The sequence below is a fragment of the Lissotriton helveticus genome, chromosome 12 (assembly GCF_964261635.1).
Source record: "Lissotriton helveticus chromosome 12, aLisHel1.1, whole genome shotgun sequence".
Lineage (NCBI taxonomy): Eukaryota > Metazoa > Chordata > Amphibia > Caudata > Salamandridae > Lissotriton > Lissotriton helveticus.
The window spans coordinates 268,389,017-268,411,912 of NC_136073.1; the positions used below are offsets into that span (position 1 = coordinate 268,389,017).

Below are 22,896 nucleotides of genomic sequence, written 5' to 3' on the forward strand. Positions count from 1 at the left end.
GGCAGAGCTAGGTTGAAGGGAGAGAACAACTGGTTGTGGTTGCCTGATTGGTATGATGTGGCACAGGCTCACTCTTCTGAGCGGCGCTGCCAGAGATCTCCTGTTACTGGAGTATCTCCCAGCTCTCGAAGATGTGGTAAGTTAACATTCCCCAGCAGGGGGAAAGAGGGGGAAATCATTTCTTCATTTCCTGAGTGGAGCCCAGCCAGGGTGTGACGTTGTCCGTGGCGTCCTTGGGGGTCCATCAGGGGGCAGTTCTCTCACTGTGCAGGCTCAACAAGTCAAACACAGCCTCAGTCGTTTCCTTGGGTGACAGTCATCTTGGCTACGCCAGTGCTCCCAGGCCACTCCTGGCATAGCGGGTTACCAGGGTGCTTTACAGCAATAGCACAGCCTGCTCTGGTGCAAAGACCTCCACCACAGCAATTAGCAGTCTCAGTGCTCTCGCATTAACAACTTTATCGGTGCCCCACCCCCCTCCCCCCGGCATATGGGGTCACCGCAGCACAGCAGTACAGGTCAGGCAAGTCCTGCGTGGCGCTATCTCACAGCTCAGTCCATGGCGGCGCTCTCCTGGCATACGAAGGTCACAGAATCCTCCTGCGCATGGGCTATGACCAGATCGATACACAGCCGTTCCTTCACACCTCCCACAGGGAGTCCTCTTGGCAGTGCTCCCCACTGGATCTCGCTCCCTTTTAAGGCTCTCGTCTTCCTCACAGGGCACACTGGTCTTGGCAAGCAGGCAGTCGCTAGTGCTCCAGGCTCCAGGGCAGGTGGTATGTGGTGTTCCTGGGTAAGGCCCCCTCACCCAGCTGGGAGACGAGCAGGCTTTTGCCTGCAGTCCTGGTCACAGGCAGAAGTCTTGCACAGCTTCCCTTCTTTACACAGCCTGTCTGACTGCTTGACAGATAACAACGTTTAGGGTCTAAACCTTCCCTTCATATAGTCCATTTTCAGACACAAAAAAATGTGATTTTGGTCTAAGTCTTTGAAGTTTTATGTTGGGGGTTCTGCGTTGTTTGAAGTGTCCACTTTTCTTTTCTGCTTTCCCTTGAAAGGATGTCTTTCACAGCAGGCCAGACTCCAAAGATGACTGACCCGCAACGCAATGCATGGGAGTGACAAGAGTTTACACCTGGATGTCAGTCACAGTGAAATGTCCATCATAAGGTTAATCCTAGGCTCCCAGATCTACTCTTTGTTTTGCAGCGTGAATCTTTTCTGGATTCACTATGCTGTGCATTATTCCGCCAACTAGTGGTTGGGTCTGGAATTGTAGTATTTCTTCTCTTTTTTTTGTTGTAGTTGGTGGGCGTCGACATACCACCATTTGGTGTCCCTCTGTGACGTCGATGTGCTTCCTCCGGAAGCTCCCACCTTTGGTCGCCATCTTCGGATTCTTTTTTTTTTCTGATTGTTAGTCCTTGTTATATCCTCCTTTCCTCCTGTCTCATCCTTCTGGGTGATGAGGGTGGGTTCGCTAGTGAATCTAGAAAATTCTTCAAGCTACAAAACTACACCGACAGGAAAGAAACTATACGTTTTGCAGCATGAATCTTTTCTGGATTCACTATGCTGTGCATAGACTCTGTAGTGGTTTGCTAGTCTTGTGGTGGTTGGGTGCAAGATGAGCGTTGGTTTGTCAAAATATGCTGAAGACCTTTTGTCCTACTTGTGCTTTTTTATTCATTTGACTATCCACACAGTAGTGCTTCATGAACGTGTGCACTGAAGATCATGTTGCAGCTTGCAAATGTCTTGAATATGCGTATTTGCTACAAAAGCGACTATTGCTCCCTTCTTTCTTGTCGAGTGAGTATGTGGTGCTCCATGCAGTGGTTGACCTGCCTGTATGTGGCATAACTGTATGGCTTGTGCAATCCATCTTGCAATGGTATTCTTTGTCACTGGTCTTCCAAGAAAACGGTTGGCAAATGATACAAAGATTTGTTTTATTTTTCTGTATTCTTTGGTTCTTTCTATGTAATACATGACTACCCTTCTTGCGTCCAGCTGATCCAGCTAGGAGTCAATACTCCTGCACTGCGCAACACTCTGCCTACTTGATGTAGGCCAAGGGTGAGTTAAGCACACTGCAGAGGAACCTTAAAAAGTCGATTGAGCCTGTAGGCCTTACACCAGTGACACAGGGTAAAAAAGGACCTGTTCACTCCTTCTAATCACTACACAGTATGCTGCCACCCTCGCACTTGTGCTGCTTAAATCCTGGTAAAGCGGTACAAAAGGGGGTGGTGATGGATGGAGCATCTGAACCAATCATACACTCACACCCAGTCAAAAGATCTGGGTTTAATCCATCACCGTTCTTTAGCCCACTCTGCCACTCCAGTTCAGACATGGCCATATGCAGATCAGTCTGACCCTGTGCCTCATGGGAACAGTCCAGCCCGACTGCCAAGCCATGCCTTCCCTGGACCGGAAACAAGCTTCCTATGACCGGTTTCTGGCATTTCAGCTGTCTTCAGCCAGGCTTGCTTGAATCCAGTGGCAAAGTGAACAAGGGACTCAATGTCTGAGCATACCCTGCCAACTTATGGCGAACAAAGCAGTACAAAAGGGGGTGGTGATGGACGGAGCATCTGAACCAATCAAACACTCACACCCAGTCAAAAGATCTGGGTTTAATCCATCACCGTTCTTTAGCCCACTCTGCCACCCCAGTTCAGACATGGCCATATGCAAATCAGTCTGACCCCTTTTGTAGCGCTTTGTTCGCCTTACCTAATGTGTGCTCCCTTTGAGCCGCTCCATAACTGTCCTCTCCGTCTTCTTAATTTGAAGACTGCTTTCCTGGTTGCCATCACCTCTGCAAGGAGAGTGAGTGAGCTCCAGGCTCTTTCTTCCACACCTCCTTTCCTCTCTGTTCATCCGGACAAGGTTGTGTTGCGGACAAGACCTTCTTTCCTGCCCAAGGTTGTCACGGCCTTCCACATCGGGCAGTCCATTACTTTGCCCACCTTCTTTCTGCCGCCGCATCCCTCGAAAGAGGAAGAGAGGCTCCACCGTCTGGACCCCAAACGTGAGCTCTCTTACTACTTGGATCGCACACGCCAGTTCCGGGTGGATGGCCAACTCTTTGTTGGCGCTAAGAAGGGAAAGGCGGTGCACAAGCGGACCATCTCCCGGTGGATCATCTTGTGTATCCAGGCATGTTACTCCTTGGCTAAGAAGGAACCCCCTGTTGGATTGAGGGCTCATTCCATTCGGGCCACGGCGACTACCACTGTCCTGGGCCAGGGAGTGCCCTTGCAGGACATTTGCCAGGCAGATACGTGGGCCTCGCTGCACACGTTTGCAAGACATTACTGCCTGGATAGTCAAGTCCGGAGGGATGGCTTCTTTGGCCGTTCCGTCCTCCAGGACTTTCTGGTGTGATTATTGGTTCGCAGACCCACCACCGGGGTTGGTATTGCTGGGGGATCTATTCTAAGGTAAGGAATATATCACTAACGTGTCTCTTTCAGATGCCCAAGTTACTACTTGTGTAACGATATATCTGTAAGAGACATTAGTTAGTGATAGATTCCTTACCGACCCACCCATCCTCCCCGTTCTGCGAACCGATATCTAGGGTTAAGGTCATCCCCTTTCAGGGCCCTAGTTTCATGGCACCAGTGTTGGTTCTATCATGGCTCTGCGTATCTGGTGCGGAAAAGCTGTGTATCAGAACTGACGTCAGCGCGCATGGGCGGCGTCTAAGTACTCCGACGTCATTCCGGCACATAAGATGCCGACGACGGACGCGGAGCCGCGGACGAAGCCTGCCGGCGCGCAGGGGTATTGCTACGCAAAATTTTCCGGATCCAGTCTGACGCCTGGGGATATTCTTAGGTAAGGAATCTATCACTAACTAATGTCTCTTACAGCTATATCATTATACAAATAGTACCTTGTGGGTCGAGCTGAAATGCAAAAGCGGGGTCCACGGGTCACTCGCGGTGTGGGGGCCTCTGAGCTTTGGTGCAAATGGTGCTCGGGTCTGGGGCTTCAAGCACCCCAATGCACGACTTCGAGTTACCTCGTGAAGTGAGTGCAGCTTGCAAAATGCAGGATGTCCAGGAGTTCCGGTCCCACGTCTCTCGTGTCTGCCATGGGTCTCAGCTTTGCTGTGTGCGAAGGTCGGGGTCAGAGATATCTGGAAGTCCGTGTCCTGTGTTGCAGATTCTTTGAGATCCGGCGGGAGCCTCGTAAATGCAGACCCAGGCAGTTTCTGGAAAGCATTCACTGAATGCAGCCCTCCCTGCCCCAATACACTAAAGCCTGTCTGGGGAGGTGCCAGCACCTCCTTGGACAGGAAACCTATTGTCCAGGCCTCCCCTGCCGGAGTTTCGTCCAGCAGCAGGAGTTCAGACTCCTGTCTGTGGCAGCAGCATCCATTTTGTGATGCTGAGGCTCTGTTTAACTTTAACCAGGTAAACCAGTAACTACATGCCTTCTCCCTCTAGAAGGGTGGAATGCTACCCCCTGTCCAGTTTTGCGCCAGAGCGGGACTGGAGTGCCCCAGCAACTGGTTTGAACCGGGCTATGTATGGAGCACCTTGTGTGCCCCAGGCAGTGACTGGAAAAGCATCTTTCCATTCAACCCACCCTGCCCCAATACACTACAGGCTGTCTGGGGAAGTGCTAGCACCTCCCTAGACAGGAAACCTATTGCCCAGGCCTCCCTTGCTGAAGTTTCGTCCAGCTGGAGGAGGTCAGACTCCTGTCTGTGGCAGCAGCAGCATCCATTTTGTGATGCTGAGGCTCTGTTTAACTTTAACCAGGTAAACCAGTAACTACATGCCTTCTCCCTCTAGAAGGGTGAAATGCTACCCCCGCCACCAGGGCTAGCGGGGGGGTGGTAGTATTCCAAAGTGTTTGACACCTTACACAACATGTTTTGATAAAGCCAAACCAAAGTTAGCTTTAGCCGCGAGGATTATAATGCACTTAAGAGTATATGGTATGGCTATATCATAGAACAGCTATAAGGAGATGGTTCTGAAAGCTGAAAAGGGGCTCAGCTCATGCTAGGGCACCCTCTCACATAAAACCAAGCACTCTGCCTCCAGAATTGTTAAGGCCTGCCATAGGAGTGACTAACAGGTGTATATGTGTGTATATGTATATATAGATATAGGTATACTATATCTAAGTAAGGGGTGATTACACCACCTTACCCAGGCTGTGTGAACAGACCTGTGGTGTCTGTTTGGAAGGCAAACCAGGGGTGGCACAATACATGCTGCTGCCCCTGGTAGGCCTAGGGTGCAGCTAGGCCCTGGGTACCTATGGTACACTATACAGGGGCTCACAAGGGAGACCCAGTAACCAATCTGGTATATACCTAAAGTACATGGTATCAATTTAGAGAGAGAACAGCTGGGCTGTGGGCCTGATTAGCAGGTCCACAGCCACACTAAAGTCGAAAAACCAGAGAATCACAGCAAAAAGTGGGGGGTAACCATAGGAAGCAGACTCTACTCTCCTACACAACCCCCACCCCAACGCAGGGACATTAATCTAAACTTGACCAGTTGAGTCTTCATGTTCTAAGTGGAAATATCTCGAGAGTCCATCTGCATTGGCATGGTTACTCCCAGGTCTATGTTCCACTGTCAAGTCCATCCCCTGTAGGGAAATGGACCACCTGAGCAATTTGGGATTTTCACCCTTCATCTGGTTTAGCCACAAGAGGGGCTTATGGTCTGTCTGAAGTTTGAAGTGAGTACCAAACAAGTATGGCCTCAGCTTCTTCAGGGCCCAAACCACAGCAAAGGCCACCCTCTCAATAGCTGACCAACGTTTCTCTCTAGGGGTCAGCCTTCTGCTAATAAAAGCTACTGGCTGGTCTTGACCATCTTTATTCAATTGTGATAGCACAGCCCCTACCCCCAACTCAGAAGCATCTGTTTGAACAATAAATTATTTGCAGTAGTCTGGACTTTGCAAAATTGGTCCAGTGCATTTGGCCTGCTTCAGGTCATCAAATGCCTTTTGACAGCTGACTGTCCACTGAACTTTCTTAGGCATTTTCTTGGAAGTTAAGTCATAAAGGGGTGTCACTATGGAACCATACCCCTTGACAAATTTCCTGTAATACCCAGTCAGGCCCAGGAAAGCTCTGACCTGAGCCTGGGTGGTTGGAGCAGTCCACTCCATTATGGTCTGGATTTTGCTCTGCAATGGTTGAACCTGGCCCCCACCTACAAGATGGCCCGGGTATACAACCTGTCTCTGCCCTATCTGGCACTTGGTAGCCTTGATAGTTAGGCCTGCCTTTTGCAGGGCCTCCAAAACATTTTTCAGGTGGATCAGGTGATCTTCCCAGGTGTAGTTAAAGACAGCAATATCATCTAGATAAGCTGCACAGTAGTCATCCTGGCCTGAGAGGACTTGGTTCACTAACCTTTGAAATGTGGCAGGTGCATTTTTTCAGACCAAAGGGCATTCCCACAAACTGATAATGTCCACCAGGGGTTGAAAATGCTGTCTTTGGCTTTGCATCTTCAGCTAGTCTGATCTGCCAGTAACCAGCTGTCAGGTCAAATGTGCTCAAAAACTTGGCAGATGCCAATCTGTCTATGAGCTCATCTGCCCTGGGTATTGGATGGGTGTGAGAAGTTAGCCTGGCATATGATGTCCACTATTCTAGTGGGCACCTTGCACCAGTCTAAACGACCCTTATTGATGGTGGTTGTAAAGTCAACCTTATAGACAAGCTATCCTAGTGGTAGCATGGACCAGCAATCTTAAGCTAAAACTTCAGAGAGAATGTGAAGCAAGCTGTTTTACCAATTAAAATCCCTTGAGTACCAAATGAAAGGACACCACACAATGTATATATCAAAATTATATGTAATTATTTCTATCACAACCCCTCTGAACTCTTTATGATGTCAGAGATCGAAATACATCACAAGTTTCACATTAAGCATACTATAAGTTGCACAAATACAGTTCTGCCCTAGGGGCCTCACAAACCATATACTAAGTAAGTTGTATAAGAACAACTTTGAGGATAGTGAGTAGGCCTAGGGAATCGCTGGGGCTACACTAAACAACCAAAGGTTAGGAAGTAGGAGACCCACGGGAGACGCGTACAGTGTCTAAACTCAGTCGCGAGTTACCATTGACTTATAATGGAGAACGAAGAAGTTACAAAGTTACGGATTAAGGACACTACCGGATGGACTACGGTGAAACCCCTTTAAACTAGGACACTTCGAGAGTCAACACCCACGGGAGCACCGGAGTACTCGAGTCACCTCAACCAGGGAAGCCGGGTGCATAGGTGTCTTTTCGTGTCGGGTTTCATCAATGTTTTCTATGGAGATCTGGAAAGAAGTGCTGCAGGCGACCAGAGGAAAAGTGTCCGGCTGGATCCAAGGGAGGATCAGAGACGAGAAGAACCTGAAAGCAGAGGGGACAGAGACTGGGTCACTAACCAGTGACCAGGAATGAACCAGGCGATGTTGAGTTGATTTCAGGTGAAGAGGTGAAGCTTGTCTCTGCAGCCACGAGGACCAGGAGGCATCGACGACGACCAGGAGCTGGATTCGAGCTGTCCCACGAAGGATCTAGTTGACTGCGATGTCGGTATACGGACTGGACCCAACAAGCCTTGGTAACCGCAATCCACGCAGGAAGTGAAGATGGGCTTCATGTCAGACCAGCAAGGTCTGGGGAGCTTCTCCTTTGGAGGGAAGCTGGAGCAAGCCTGGAGCAACCAGGCAAGCGGTGTAGATTCAAAGGTTCGTCTTCAGAGGGCTCACTAGCCAACTGGCTAGCAACCGGGAAGACGCATCGAACTGAAATGCAGGAGCAGGCCCCATGCGGCACTCGTGGAGTGTGGAGGGCTGAACTTTGGTGCAAATTGCGCTCGGGTCTGGGGCTTCTAAAACCCCAATGTACAACTGCGAGGGTGCCTCAGTAGTTGCACTGTTAGCAAAGTGCAGGTAGTCCAGGGTGTCCGGTCCCACGTCTCTCATGTCCGCCATGGTCTCAGCTTTGCTGTGGATGTGGATCGGAGTCGGAGAAGTCTGGAAGTCCAGTACCTGAGTGGCTGAGTCTTCGGGTACCGGCAGAAGCGTCGACAAAGCAAACCAGCAAGTTACTGGTGGTGCTTGTTTGCACAGGGTTTTCACTCCTTGACCACAAGGGAGATGTCTTCAGTCTTCTAGTCGATATAGAACGTCGAAGGTCCAAGAGTGTCATTTCAGAGTTTCAGACCAGGGTAATCTAAAGTCTCTAGACACAACTCCTATCTTTATACTGATTTTAGGGACTGGATTACCTTCTAGGTCCCTCCTATGGGTGGACCTGAGAAGGGGGTGGTTACACCCCTTTCCCTTTGTCCAGTTTTGCGCCAGAGCGGGACTGGAGTGCCCCAGCAACTGGTTTGAACCGGGCTATGCATGGAGCACCTTGTGTGCCCCAGGCAGTGACTGGAAAAGCATCTTTCCATTCAACCCACCCTGCCCCAATACACTACAGGCTGTCTGGGGAAGTGCTAGCACCTCCCTAGACAGGTAACCTATTGCCCAGGCCTCCCTTGCTGGAGTTTCGTCCAGCTGGAGGAGGTCAGACTCCTGTCTGTGGCAGCAGCATCCATTTTGTGATGCTGAGGCTCTGTTTAACTTTAACCGGGTAAAGCAGTAACTACATGTCTTCTCCCTCTAGAAGGGTGGAATGCTACCCCCGCCGCCAGGACTGACGGGGGGTAGTATTCCAAAGTGTTTGATACCTTACACAACATGTTTTGATAAAGCCAAACCAAAGTTAGCATTAACCGCGAGGATTATAATGCACTTAAGGGTATATGGTATGGCTATATCATAGAACAGCTATAAGGAGATGGTTCTGAAAGCTGCAGAGGGCTCAGCTCTTGCTAGAGCACCCTCTCACATTAAACCAAGCACTCTGCCTTCAGGATTGTTAACGCCTGCCATAGGAGTGACTTATAGGTATGTATCTAAGTAAGGGGTGATTACACCACCTTACCCAAGCTGAGTGATCAGCCTGTGGTGTCAGTTTGAATGGCCAGCCAGGGGTGGCATAATACATGCTGCAGCCCCTGGTAGGCCCTGGATGCACCCATGCCCTGGGTACCTATGGTACACTATACAGGGGCTCACAAAGGTGACCCAATTCCCAATTGGGTATGTACCTAAAGTACATGGTATCAATTTAGAGAGAGAACAGCTGGGCTGTGGGTCTGATTAGCAGGCCAACAGCCACACTAAAGTCGAAAAACCAGAAAATCACAGCAAAAAGTGGGGGTGACCATAGGAAGCAGACCCTACTCTCCTACAATGGGCATCTGTCCTAGTGACAGTCTTGAGACCTCTGTAGACCACACAAAACCTCATCTACTGGGAGAGGGTCACTCTCTTCCTCCTGTTCTTCATCAGTAGCCATGAGCAAGCCCATATCTGCCCTGTCAACATATGGTTTCAGTCTGCTGTCATGAAGCACCCTGTGGGGGCTCCTGGGAGTTCCAAGGTCAACCAAATAGGTGACTTCTCCCTTTTGCTCAACAATAGTCTGGGGTCCACTCCACTTGTCCTGGAGAGCTGCCGGGGCCACAGGCACCAACACCCACACTTTCTGTCCTGGCTGGTAATCAGTCAGCACAGCCTTTTTGTCATGCCAGGCCTTTTGCAATTCCTGACTTGCCTCCAGGTTTTTGGATGCCTTTTTCATGTACTCTGCCATCCGGGAGCGGAGACCAAGTACATAGTCCACAGTCTTGCTTGGGAAGTTTGAGAGGTAACTCCCATCCTTCCTTCACCAGACAAAGGGATCCTCTTACAGGATGCCCAAGCAAAAGTTGTACAAAAGTGCCATAGCCAATCACCTTCTGTGGGACTTCTCTAAAAGCAAACAAAAGGCAGGGCAGCAGGATGTCCCATCTCCGCCTGAGCTTTTCAGGGAGACCCTTAATCATGCCCTTCAAGGTCTTGTTGAATCTTTCAACTAGACCATTGCATTGTGGGTGGTAGGGTGTGGTGGACTTGTAGTTAACTCCACACTCCTTCCACATTGCAGTCAGGTATCCAGTCATGAAGTTGGCACCTCTGTCTGAGACAACCTCCTTAGGGAAACCCACTCTTGAGAAAACTCCCATGAGGGCTCTTGCCACAACAGGTGCTGTTGTGGTCCTAAGGGGAATAGCTTCTGGGCATCTGGTGGCATGATCCACTACCACCAGAATAAACCTTTGCCCAGAGGCTGTTTGAGGATCCATTGGTCCAACAATGGCAATCCCTACTCTTTCAAAGGGAACCCCCACCACAGGTAGTGGTATAAGGGGGGCCTTTGTAGTGCCAACTGATTTGCCACTGGCTTGGCAGCTTGACACAGGAGCGACAAAACTCCTTGGTGTCTTCTGACATGTGAGGCCAGTGAAAGTGAGGGACAAGCCTGTCCCAGGTCTTGTTCTGGCTATGATGTCCTGCAAGGGGAATATCATGGGCTAGTGTTAAAAGGAAGCCTCTGAATGCCAAATGTACAACCAGTCTCCTATAAGCACCAGGCTTGGGGTCTCTAGCCTCTGAATACAGGAGCCCTTCATCCCAGTAAACCTTATGGGTCCAACTAGCATTCCCTGCAGCCTCAGCAGCAGCTTGCTGTCTGAGGGGTTCAAGAGAAGGGCAGTCCAACTGTGCCTGCCTCAGATCTGCCCTTGAAGGTCCCCCTGTCCCAAGAAACTCAACCTGATCAGGCCCAAGCTCTTCTAGGACCGTTCCTTCCTGGGTTTCACAATCAGCTTCCTCAGAAGGTTGATCCTCTTCCTGAGGCAGGGGGTAAGGCGCTGCCTTCACCCTACTTCTTTTCCTCCTGGTAGGCAACTGGTCCATTATTCCAGAATCCAGTGCCTGTTCAGTGTTGCAATTTTTGACCTGTGGCCTAGTCACAGCAAGCACATGTGCTGAGATGCCTAGCATTTCTGCATGTGTCCTATACTCCACTTCAGACCAGGCTGAAGTCTCTAGGTCATTGCCAAGCAAACATTCTACAGGGAGGTCTGAACTAACAACAACTCTTTTGAGGCCAGTTCCCCTCCCCAGGAGAAATTAACAGCTGCCATACTTTTGGTGGTAGTGACATTGCTAGTATTGGTCACTAGGTAATTTTAACCTAGTATGATCTGTTCAGGGTCCACAAAGCTGGGTGTCACCATTGTGACACTAGCACACGTGTCCCTGTAGACCTGTGCCACTTTATCATTAATCAAAGGAGTTTGTCTGTACTTGCCCAAATTATTGGGACTCACAGTAGAGGACATGGCTTTGTCCCCATCACAGATCAAAACAGCTTGAATTAGTATTCTGACTAGGGCAGAATCCATCTCAGTTCCCAGGGTTAACCCTACTACACCCTTCTGTTGAGAACCACCACTTGGAGCTGAACTAGGGGGAACAGTTGCCTTAAGGGCAATGGTGGCTGGAGCTGTCTCCTTCTTGTTACAATCACTGGTCCAATGAGTATTACTCTTAAATACTTTGCACCAGGGTTTCTTTTGGCCTTCTTTCTTTGTTATATTGTTGGGAACCCCCACCATTAGAAGCTTTTTGGGGACCTTGAGAAGACTTCTGGTCTTTTGCTTTCTCCCCACCTTTTTGGTCTTGCTTCTTCTGATCACCACCTTGGTTCTGTACCTTCTGCTTCACCCTGGTTCTGACCCATTTGTCTTCCTTCTTACCCAATTCTTGGGGAGAGGTAAAGTCAGAGTCAACCAGGTGTTGATGCAATAGCTGGTTCTGACAGTTATTAAGAATCTGTTCTCTTATTATAAGGTTATACAATGCTGTATAGTCACTTACTTTACTGTCCAGTAACCAACCTCCCAGAGCCTTAGCAGCACAACCTACAAAATCTGTCCTGTCCTGAGTCTGTGTCTTCTATCTATCAGAGCACTCTTCAGGACATTGTAATTGTCAGCATCCTCTTCTCTAACAGTGAGGAGCTTGTCTCTTCCTTTGTCTGAAAAGGAGAGCCACAAGATTGCTGCCCACTGACTTTGGAGTACCTGCTGTACTTTGCAGGCCCTCTCCAAAGCAGTTATCCACTTGTGGATGTCATCCCCAATCTGATAGGGAGGGACAATCTTGTTCAGGTTTCTATGGTCATGAGACATTTCCCTACCACTAGGGATATTGCTGCCACCAGTGGGCTCTAGCCCACACAATTTCTTCTCTCTTTCAAGAGCTAGGGTCTCTTTGGCCAGGGCAATGTCTTGCCTCCTGATCCTAAGCTTGACTTCTTTCATTCTAGCTTTGTGCTCTCTTCTCTGAGGGGAAGTCATTCTCCCTTGAGCAGAGGCAGAGGACCCTACTGATGAGTCAGAATGTTCAGATTCTTCTGAAAGAGATCTGCTTCTTCCGGGCACATCATTAGGCCTATGTGGAGGTATAGAGGGAGGCCTTCCTAGGCCCTCTCCAACCTCAGGTAGTCCTGTGTTTCCCAGGTTAGATTTATCAACCTCATCCTGGTCTGCATCCTCATCATCAGCATCATTATCCTGGGTGGGATTACCACTAGAATCTTCTTCTGATGAGGGATGGCCCCCCTCCCTGCTACCCTGTGCCTCTGGGTCTGATGCTTTTTCCAAGTCATCTGCCACTAAAATATTTACTAGGTGCTGGGTGGTTGGACTCTGTCCTTGTCTTAATTTTCTGACAACACACAAGCTTCTCAAATCTTGAAAAGTGAAAGTGTCGTACTTAATTGTCTGCACTTGGCTGACATCTGTCAGAGAGGCACTACCTCCTCCTCTTAAAGACATGACTAGTGTGGTACGGTGTGTGCACCTACCTACACTACTTGTTTTCCTACTAGAACCTCCCTATGAGTTGTAGGCAGGGTGTGCTAAGCCATTACCACCTACAACTGCTAAGCTCAGTAGAACTTGTGTATTATAAGACTTGATTCATATGTACCTACAGGTACCTTGATGTGATCTTTCAAATGATATTCTCAAGATTATTTGGTAAAACAATGCAAGCTCTTATCCCATCCACTGCACACCAATGTGATAAGTTAGCCTGGCATATGATGTCCACTAGTTCTAGTGGGCACCTTGCACCAGTCTAATTGACCCTTATTGATGGTGGTTGTAAGTCAACCTTATAGAAAGCTATCCTAGTGGTAGCATGGACCAGCAGTCATCAGGCTAAGACTTCAGAGGCCGTGTTAAGCAAGTTGTTTTACCAATTATAATCCCATGAGTACCAAATGAAAGGACACCACACAAGATTTATATCAAATATATATGTATTTATTCTAAACCCAACCCCTCTGCACTCGTGGTTCCGACTGGTGAATTCGGCCCTGGGACGGTTTCTCTGAGGTGGAGGAATTGTGCGTGTTGCATTGCGCACATGCTTCCTTTCCACGTACTGTGGAGGCCTTGCGGCATCGGATATCCTTTCTTATCAGGCCTCGCATTTATTGGTCCTCAACGAGTGGGGGTATGGCGACAGAGGGGATCCGGTCTATGCGGTGGAGCGATACTTGATGGGGCAGTGCACTCTTCATACGATACTCTATTCACCAGCGCTGCGCAGCGCTTTGCCACCGGTCACGAACGTCATCTTTCAGATTTGGCGCCAATCTCTGAAGGGTACGGGGTGGTGGAACATACTTACTGAGGAAACCCCCCTGTGGCACAGTGGGCGTTTGCCTGACGTGGCGGCCATTCAGGGATTTCGGGGCTGGGATATCATTGGCATTTCCACCCTGGGAAACGTGGTGCGGAATGGCTCCCTCAAGTCATTCCGTGATCTGCAGGAAGAGTTTGACATGCCCCAGTCACAATTTTTCAGGTACCTCCAGCTCCGCCACACGCTTACTCCTCATCTTGAGGACCTTGACCCACTGCCAGAGTTTAGTCCACTAGAAGCAAAGGTCTTTATGGGAGATCTCGAGACCAAAAAGATATTGCGCATCTATCAGATCCTGGTCACCCACAGTGCATCCCAGCTGGAGAAATTGAGAGGGGCCTGGGAGGAAGATGTGGGGGTATTGGAGGAGGAGGATTGGCGGGAGGCCTTAGCCGCACCTAGGGGGGGCAGCCATAGCTATGCGTCTCCGCCTCATCCAATTTAAATATCTCCATCAAGTGTATTGCACTCGAGTGTGACTGTGGCGGGCGGGGCTGGTGGCATCCCCGGAATGTCTTCGGTGTGGTGGGTTGGAGGGCACGTTCCTGCACACTGTCTGGCAATGTTTGTCGCTGGACCGGTTTTGGAGGGGGTTATTTGCCTGTTTATCCGAGGTCCTGGGGTGGTCGCTACCACGTACTTCGCAACTCGCCCTTTTGCATGTGATGGAGGGCATCAGAGGCAACCTCTATAAGCGACATTTGCTATTATTAGGCTTCACATTGGCAAAACGTGATATCGCCCGGTTGTGGAAGGATTTACGGGCGCCCTCAGTGGCTGCCTGGAAAAACGGATTAGACTTCTGCATGGGTTTGGAGCAGCTGATCTTTGTGGCCCGAGGGTGTCCGCATAAGCATTATAAAATCTGGAAGAAGTGGGCTGACTATAAGGGCCTGTGGCTGGAGCCTCTGGCTGAGGCAGATGATATCACGTTGGAAGGTGGGTAGGGACAGGGTTGGGGGGCCAGGTGCACGGTTGGTGGCTGATTGTTGTGTATGTGTGCTTGGTTGGGTGGGCTTCAGTGGTGGGGGCGCAAATCTGGGGGGGGGAGGAGGGGGATAGTTGGGGTTTGGGGGGGCTGTTATTGTCAGTAATTCCTACTGTTGACTATGCGGATACTCCTGTTTTCCTTTTAAAAGTCAATTGCTAATACATGTCTATGTTTTGTGATGCTGCAGTGAACTCTGGCTTACAGAGTCATGCGCCCTTTGTGCAGATTGACAAATAAAGATTGTTTTAACAACCCCTCTGCACTCTTTATGAGGTCAGAGGTAAAAGAACAATACAAGTTACTCAATTAGCATACAATAAGTTGCACGGTATACGTTATGCCCTGGGCGCTTCACAAACCATATACTAAAATAGTGGTATAAGAACCACGAGAGAATTAGAAAGCAGGCCTGGGGCCTGTGGAATCGCTGGGGCTACTCTAAACAACCAAAGGTTAGGAAGGCCCACGGGAGACGCGTGCAGTGTCTGGGGTCTCCAACCAGTAGCTTGTGACTTACTGTAGCTCTTGAGCTAACTCTGAGTAGCTCACCTGTGTGCAGCCCAGCTTATTAAATTAGAAAGATTTTGCTTGGTTGGATTAATATACATATAAAGAAATTGAAATTATACTGCACTAATAATATTAGTAGCTGTTAATGTGTTTTATTGAACATAAGTAGCTCTCAATACAGAAATGGTTGGAGACTCCCACAGCCGCGGATTACCATTGACTTTCTATGGGAAACAAAGAAGTTACAAATTTACAATTTAAGGACCCTTCCGGATGGACTACGATGGAACCCTTTTAAACTAGGACACTTCGACAGTCAAGACCCACGGGAGCACCGGAGTACTCTTGTTACCTCACCCAGGGAAGCCGGGTGCATAGGTGTCTTTTCGTATCAGGTTTCATCGTCGTTTTCAATGGAGACCTGCAAAGAAGTGCTGCAGGCGACCAGAGGAAAAGTGTCTGGGTGGATCCAAGGGTGGATTGAAGATCTGTAGAACCTGAAAGCAGAAGGTACAGAGTCTGGGTCACTTGCCAGTGACCAGGGCGACGATAGGAAGATGCCACCAGATGTCGAGTGATTTCAGATGAAGATGTGAAGTTTGTCTCTTCAGCCACGAGGACCAGGAGGCGTCGCTGACGACCAGGAGCTGGATTCGAGCTGTCCCACAAAGGATCTAGCTGACTGCGGTCTCGGTATCCGGACTGGACCCAACAACCCTTGGCAAACACAACCCACGCAGGATGTCGAGATTGGCTTTGGTGCAGACCAGCAAGGTCTGAGGAACTTCTCCATGGCAGGGAAGTTGGAGCAAGCCTGGAGCAACCAGGAAAGCAAGTTAGATTCAAAAGAAAGTCTTCGGGGGGCTCGCTAGCCAACGGACTAGGAACTGCAAAGCCGCGTCGAGCTGAAATGCAAAAGCGGGGCCCACGGGTCACTCGTGGAGTGGGGGCCTCTAAGCTTCGGTGCAAATGGTGCTCGGGTCTGGGGCTTCAAGGACCCCAATGCACCACTTCGAGTTAGCTTGTGAAGTGAGTGCAGCTTGCAAAATGCAGGATGTCCAGGAGTTCCGGTCCCACGTCTCTCGTGTCCGCCACGGGTCTCAGCTTTGATGTAAGCGAAGGTCGGGTCAGAGATGTCTAGAAGTCCGTCTCCTGTGTCGCAGATTCTTCGGGTTCCGGCGGGGGCCTCGAAAATGCAGACCGGCAAAGTTGCTGTTGGTGCCTGTTTGAACAGGGTGGTCACTCCTTGACCACAAGGGAGATGTCTTCTGTCTTCCAGTCGAAATGGATTGTCGAAGGTCCATGATTTATGTTGCAAAGTTTCGTCCAAGGTAATCTAAAGTCCTAGTGACTGGGTTCCTACACTTATACTAAGTTTAGGGGCTGGACTACCCTTAAGGTCCCTCCTATGGGTTGACCTGGGAAGGGGTTGTTTACACCCCGTTCCCTTTGTCCAGAGTGCCCCAGCAACCGGTTTGAACTGGGAAATGCATGGAGCACCTAGTGTGCCCCAGGTAGTGTCTGGAAAGCATTCACTGAATGCAGCCCTCCCTGCCCCAATACACAAAAGCCTGTCTGGGGAGGTGCCAGCACCTCCTTGGACAGGAAACCTATTGTCCAGGCCTCCCCTGCCGGAGTTTCGTCCAGCAACAGTAGGTCAGACTCGTGTCTGTTGCACCAGCATCCATTTTGTGATGCTGAGGCTCTGTTTAACTTTAACCGAGTAAACCAGTAACTACATGTCTTCTCCCTCTAGATCTAGAAGGGTGGAATGCTACCCCCGCTGCCGGGACTGGCGGGGGCGGGGGGGGGGGGGGGTAGTATTCCAAAGGGTATGACACCTTACACGACATGTTTTGATAAAGCCAAACCAAAGTTAGCATTAACCGCGAGCATTATAATGTACTTAAGAGTATATGGTATGGCTATATCATAGAACAGCTACAAGGAGATGGTTCCGAAAGCTGCAGAGGTGCTCAGCTCATGTTAGGGCACCCTCTCACATAAAACCAAGCACTCTGCCTCCAGGATTGTAAGGGCCTGCCATAGGAGTGACCTATAGGTGTATATGTGTCTATCTATATCTATACTAATATAATAAAGAGAGAGCCCAAACCTTCGAGGCGGGTAATCTCAGGAACCACAGCACCAATCACAACACCCAATACAGCGTTGGAAAGGGCAGTTGCAGCAGAAGGACATAGGCTATGCAGACGCCCACCATATACATTTAAAAGGTAAAAGAACCGTGCCAACAAAGTAGTCCCTTGTGGCCATGTCTGCGGTGTGCTGTGGGCGTGTGCTGGGGGCGTGACACACGCTGGGGGCGTGTGGTACGTTCCGCCCTTCATGCCATGTCTCATATCGTGTGCTAATCCCACCCTGCTCCCTTTAAATACCCCTGCACCCCATAATCATAACCCACCCTTACTCCTTAAAATACCCCAACACCCTTAAACACTAACCCATCTATGCCCTGTACTCCAAAACCCAAACCTAGCCCTGAACCCTTAAAATACCCCTGTACCCCAAAACCCAAACGTACCCCTGAACCCTAAAAATACCCCTGTACCCCAAAACCCAAACCTAGCCCTGAACCCTAAAAATACCCCTGTACCCCAAAACCCAAACCTAGCCCTGAACCCTTAACCACATCAATGCTACAGCAATTCATCCTCTGTGCTGCAAATCCATGATTCCCATTGTTCATGATGAGCACACAAGCACTGTACTGCATGACGAGCTCAGTTAGTCATGAGCATGGAAGGGGTTAATATACCCCTGTACCCCAAAACCCAAACCTACCCCTGAACCCTAAAAATACCCCTGTACCCAAAAACCCATACCTATCCCTAAACCCTAAAACTACCCCTGTACCCCATAACCCAAAACTATATCTGAACCCTTAAAATACCCAAACACCCCAAAACGTATACCTCAGTACCCCAAAACATATACCCCTATACCCATACTTACCTTATCCAAACATTAAAAAAAAAACATGCTTTTACCATTCATGCATTTACAACGAATTTCGTTGTAAATGTATGCGTGGTAAACGCATATAAAATGTAATGCCATGCGTTATAATGGCATTGCGGAATCATGGTACTTTCGTAATGAAAGTATGCGGAGTGATGGTATGCGGAAAGAAAGTTGCGGAATAATGGGTGTTTACCCTCCCCCGGTAAGTACATTGGTGGCACTGCGGCCCACATCTCCAGCAACATACTCATATTTTTTCACCACACATTTGAAAAATGCACAGGTCTCTCTCATTGATGGCCAGCACCGACATACACTTTTAGACACACCTCCCGCCACAAGTTCTAGAATTGCGAACTTTAGAGCTGGAGAGCTACGTTCGAATCTCGGCATCAGCTCAACATCCTGTGATTCCAGGCAAATCGCTTTGTCTCCCCGTGCCAACCACAAATGAATGTGTTCTTCTGTAATGTAAATTGTGCTCATGCCATGTTGTCGAGTTCGCGCTATATAATATTGCAAGGAAAAATAAAGTAGGGAAACTCGAGTTCACACACTACTGAACGCGCACTCTTAAGTGCATCAGCAGTGCACTGTGAATCTGAGCATTTCACAGGCATGTCACAGATAAGAAATGCTATCAAAACGAAATCCTACAAAACAATATACTACTGGCGGGCAGCAATTCATACCCAGACAACGTCGGGAAGGGCTGCTAGTATGTATATATAGATATAGGTATTCTATATCTAAGTAAGGGTTGATTACACCACCTTACCCAGGCTGTGTGAACAGAGCTGTGGTGTCAGTTTGGAAGGCAAACCAGGGGTGGCACAATACATTCTGCAGCCCCTGGTAGGCCTAGGGTGCACCTATGCCCTGGGTACCTATGGTACACTATACAGGGGCTCACAAGGGTGACCCAGTAACCAATCTGTTATGTACCTAAAGTACATGGTATCAATTTAGAGAGAGAACACCTGGGCTGTGGGCCTGATTAGCAGGTCCACAGCCACACTAAAGTCAAAAAACCAGAGAATCACAGCAAAAAGTGGGGGTAACCATAGGAAGCAGCCCCTACTCTCCTACAAGCATGAGGAATCATCCAAAATCCAGGTGAAGGCACAAAGGTCAACATCTTGATAAAGAGGAACTGAAATTCATCACAATGGCAACTGCCTCAGATAACAGTACTATTACCAAAACTCTGAACGAATTACCCTACGGCGCTCCGGGCAGGATAATCCTCGCCTCCGTGTCCTTAATAGAATTTAAATTTACTGTTACGATGCTAGGTAAATTTCGATTCTATGTCAGGAGAGGAGGCTCAGATTATGCTAGTTTAAAGCTTACTTACCACTAGCTGAGCCATTTCTATTACCGGCTTGAAGTAAAGTCTCTTGAAGGTCGAGTCTGAGGACCAATCTGCCGCACGAATCAAGTCCTCCAGAAGGGTCCCCAAGGAAAAAGCTTTTGAGGCCATGGCCCCCCTTGCTGAATGTGCCCCAAACTGTTTTGTGTCAATGCCCGCTTCCTGCATGACCCAACGCTCGCACCTGGCAATGGTGGGACAAGAGACAGCCTTGTTAGGCTTCTTTAGGTCAATGAGCAACTGGCGTTCGCCCGGAGGACTAAATTCTTGAGCCATTTCTTCATATGCCTTGAGGCAGCCCATGACACACCGCTTCGGCATGCTGGGAAAGCCGGATATGAAATCGTGTGAGTGAGGGATTTAGTGCGAAGTTCCACCGTGAAAACCACCCCTTTAGTGGAGAACACTCTTGCTGAGATACCCAAGGCTCGCACATCAGAAACTCTCCTGCAGGAGACCAAACATAACAGCATCACTAGCTTAGATGAGAGCTCTTTCACTGAAAGGTACCAGTTCTTCTGCCAGGACAGAAAAAGATTCAGGACCTTATTAACGTCCCATAAAACATAATATCATGGTTTCAAAGGCAAGGAGAGGCAAATACCCTGCATACAAAAGGGTGTATACCCACCGGAGCCCCTTCCACCGGGGCATGTCCCACGGAAATCGCCGATCGAATCGCATTGATTGAACGGTACGCCAAGCCGTTCGTAGCCAGATTAGCCACGAAGTTCAAAATCTGAACAACATCTGCGACCACGGGATCCAGGTTCCTCCGAAGACACCAACCAACCCATTGTGCCCAGACGGACTGATAAAGTTTGGTGGTACTGTCTGCCCACGCAGAAGTGTGGCTCAGGGGTTAGAGGCGGCAGACCCGGAAGCTGAGATCGGTCCTGGACCAGGGTTCAATTCCCCGCCTCGGCGGGTCTTGGACTCAAAAATTCTACGGACTCGATAATTCTTGTTCCGGTGCCTACTCGACTCACGGGTTCACACTCTGCGACTCTGGGCAATAGCTTGCTTAATCTCCACTACAGCCCCTCGCGGCGGGATGCCTGGCTTTCACCTTGTGGATACCCTGCTGGGGTTATCTCACAGGGGAATACCAGGACGGGTTCCCAAGGCAAGCGCCTTGATGCCTTCGGGTGATACGTGCGCTATATAAATCGCAATACATTTACATTTACATTTACGCCTTTGATGACAGGCGCTCAGCAGGTTGCGATAGGCCAGAGAGCGACCAGGGTTGCCTGAAAGTAGCCAAGCCATTAGCTGGAGGAAACCCTAGGCCATGAGGTGATGGGAAACCCGGCCCAGATTCAGGAGCAGATGAGGAAACCATGGGAATTGGATTGGAGAATCCCAAGAAAGTTCCAGTAGAACCGGAAACCAAACTTGCGATCTACAAAACGGAGTCACCATTATCACCTCTGCCTCCTTACGACGGATCTGGGCTGCCGAACTCTTTATCATCGCGAACGGAGGGAAGGCATAACCGTCCTTCTTACTGCAATCCTGTAGGAAAGCATCCGTGGCTCCTGCCAACGGATCCGGTCTCCAACTGTAAAACCACGGCACTTGGTGGTCGAGGCAAGATGCAAAAAGGTCGCCCACAAACGGCCCCCACAGGTTCTCCAACCACCTGAAGACTCGGGTGTCCAGCTTCCAGAGGCTGAAGTTGAGAAGAAGTCTCGAGTGCCAATCTGCGACTTGGTTGGCTTGTCCCGGAAGGTACTCCGCAGTCACTGTGACATGATGCACTAGACAAAAGTCCCAAAATTCTTTCGCCAGGTCCGCCAGGGTGCGGAAGTGGGGACCCCTTAGGTGGTTGACGTACCGAACTGCCAAAATGTTGTCCATTTTTAGAAGGACACACAACTGAACCTTGTCCTTGGTCCAATACTTTACGGCGATGGACCCTGCCAGGGGCTCCAAACAGTTGATATGAAGGGCTTGTTCGTCTATTGACCAGACTCCGCCAGTGGAGAATTCCCCGCAATGGGCGCCCCAGCCTGTACTGCTGGCTTCGGACTCTTTGATCAGGTCCGGGGCAGAGCCGAAAAGTGCCCTACCGTTCCATGCCTCCATGTGGGCCAGCCACCACTCCATCTCCTCCCTTACCTTCCACATTGAGCGGCACTGACCGGGCGTAAGACAGACCCTTTCAAAGATGGTAAGCCTTCAATCGCTGGAGGGCACGATAGTGCAGGGGCCCCAGGAAAATCGCCTGGATGGAAGAGGAGAGAAGGCCCACCAGCCGTGCGATTTGCCGGAGCGTTGTGCGCTGTTTGGCCATGGTCTGTTACAGCTCGTTGTGGATCTTGGCCATTTTCCGCGACGGGAGACTCAAGTAAGATTGGACTTAGTCCATGACAAACCCGAGAAAGGTTACTCTTTGTGACGGAACGAGAACCGATTTGGGCTCGTTCATGACGAAACCCAATCCCTGTAGGAGGTTCACCGCTTGCTGAAGCTACATGGACAAAATCTTGGGGCACTGCGCCATAAGGAGGATACCGTCCAAATAGACGATCATGCGAATACCTTGCGCTCTGAGGAACTCCACCGCCGGGTGGAGCACCTTTGTAAAGCACCAAGGTGCTTAGGAAAGACCGAACGGAAGGGAGGTAAACTCATAGATCTGGTCTTTCCAGCGGAACTGTAGAAACTGCTGATGCAGGGGATGTATTGGGACCACCAGATAGGCGTCTTTTAGATCCAAACACACCATCCAATCTGAAGGAAGTAGGACATCCCGAAGAAGATAGATCCTCTCCACCTTGAAGTGGCGGTATACCAACCATCCGTTGAACTCCCGTAAATTGATAACCGTCCGCCGTCGGACTTGTCCACTAGAAATATATTGCTAAAAAACCCGCCACGATGCAGGACTGACTGACAAAAGGCTGCCGTGCACAGGAGCGCGGAGACCTCTTCGTCGATAAGGTCCGCATCGCGAGCTGTGAAGCAAATAGGCCGAGGGTGGTACTGCTGATGAGGGTGGTCGTAGAAGTCTATGTGGAAACCTTGTATGGTTTGTAAGACCCATGCATCCGGAGTAATAGAAAGCCATGCGTTCTGAAAGCCTGCCAACCGACCCCGATCAGAACTTGAGAGGAAGGTACCACACTTACCTGTTGAATTTCTGCCTCCATCATTATTCTTAAAGCCTCCACAGCCCCTAAATCTCTGGCCCCTGGTGGGGTAGGAATTGGTGTGGTTGGTGCTGGTATTATATTGTCCGCGACCAGAGCCTTGTCCCTTCTGGGGGATCCCTGCCTCGGCCGACCCCATGGAAAACCCGCTGGTTAAAAACGCGTTTGATATTGGATTGCGCCTTTTCCAAGGATGTAAAGGTCGCAACA

General features: G+C 49.6%; 1 protein-coding gene across 8 annotated transcripts in view; it reads left to right on the forward strand.

The window, feature by feature from the left end:
• PMFBP1 (polyamine modulated factor 1 binding protein 1) overlaps positions 1–22,896 on the forward strand; it is a 2,317,386-nt gene that overhangs the window by 1,598,190 nt on the left and 696,300 nt on the right. The gene's annotated exons all lie outside the window — the stretch shown is intronic.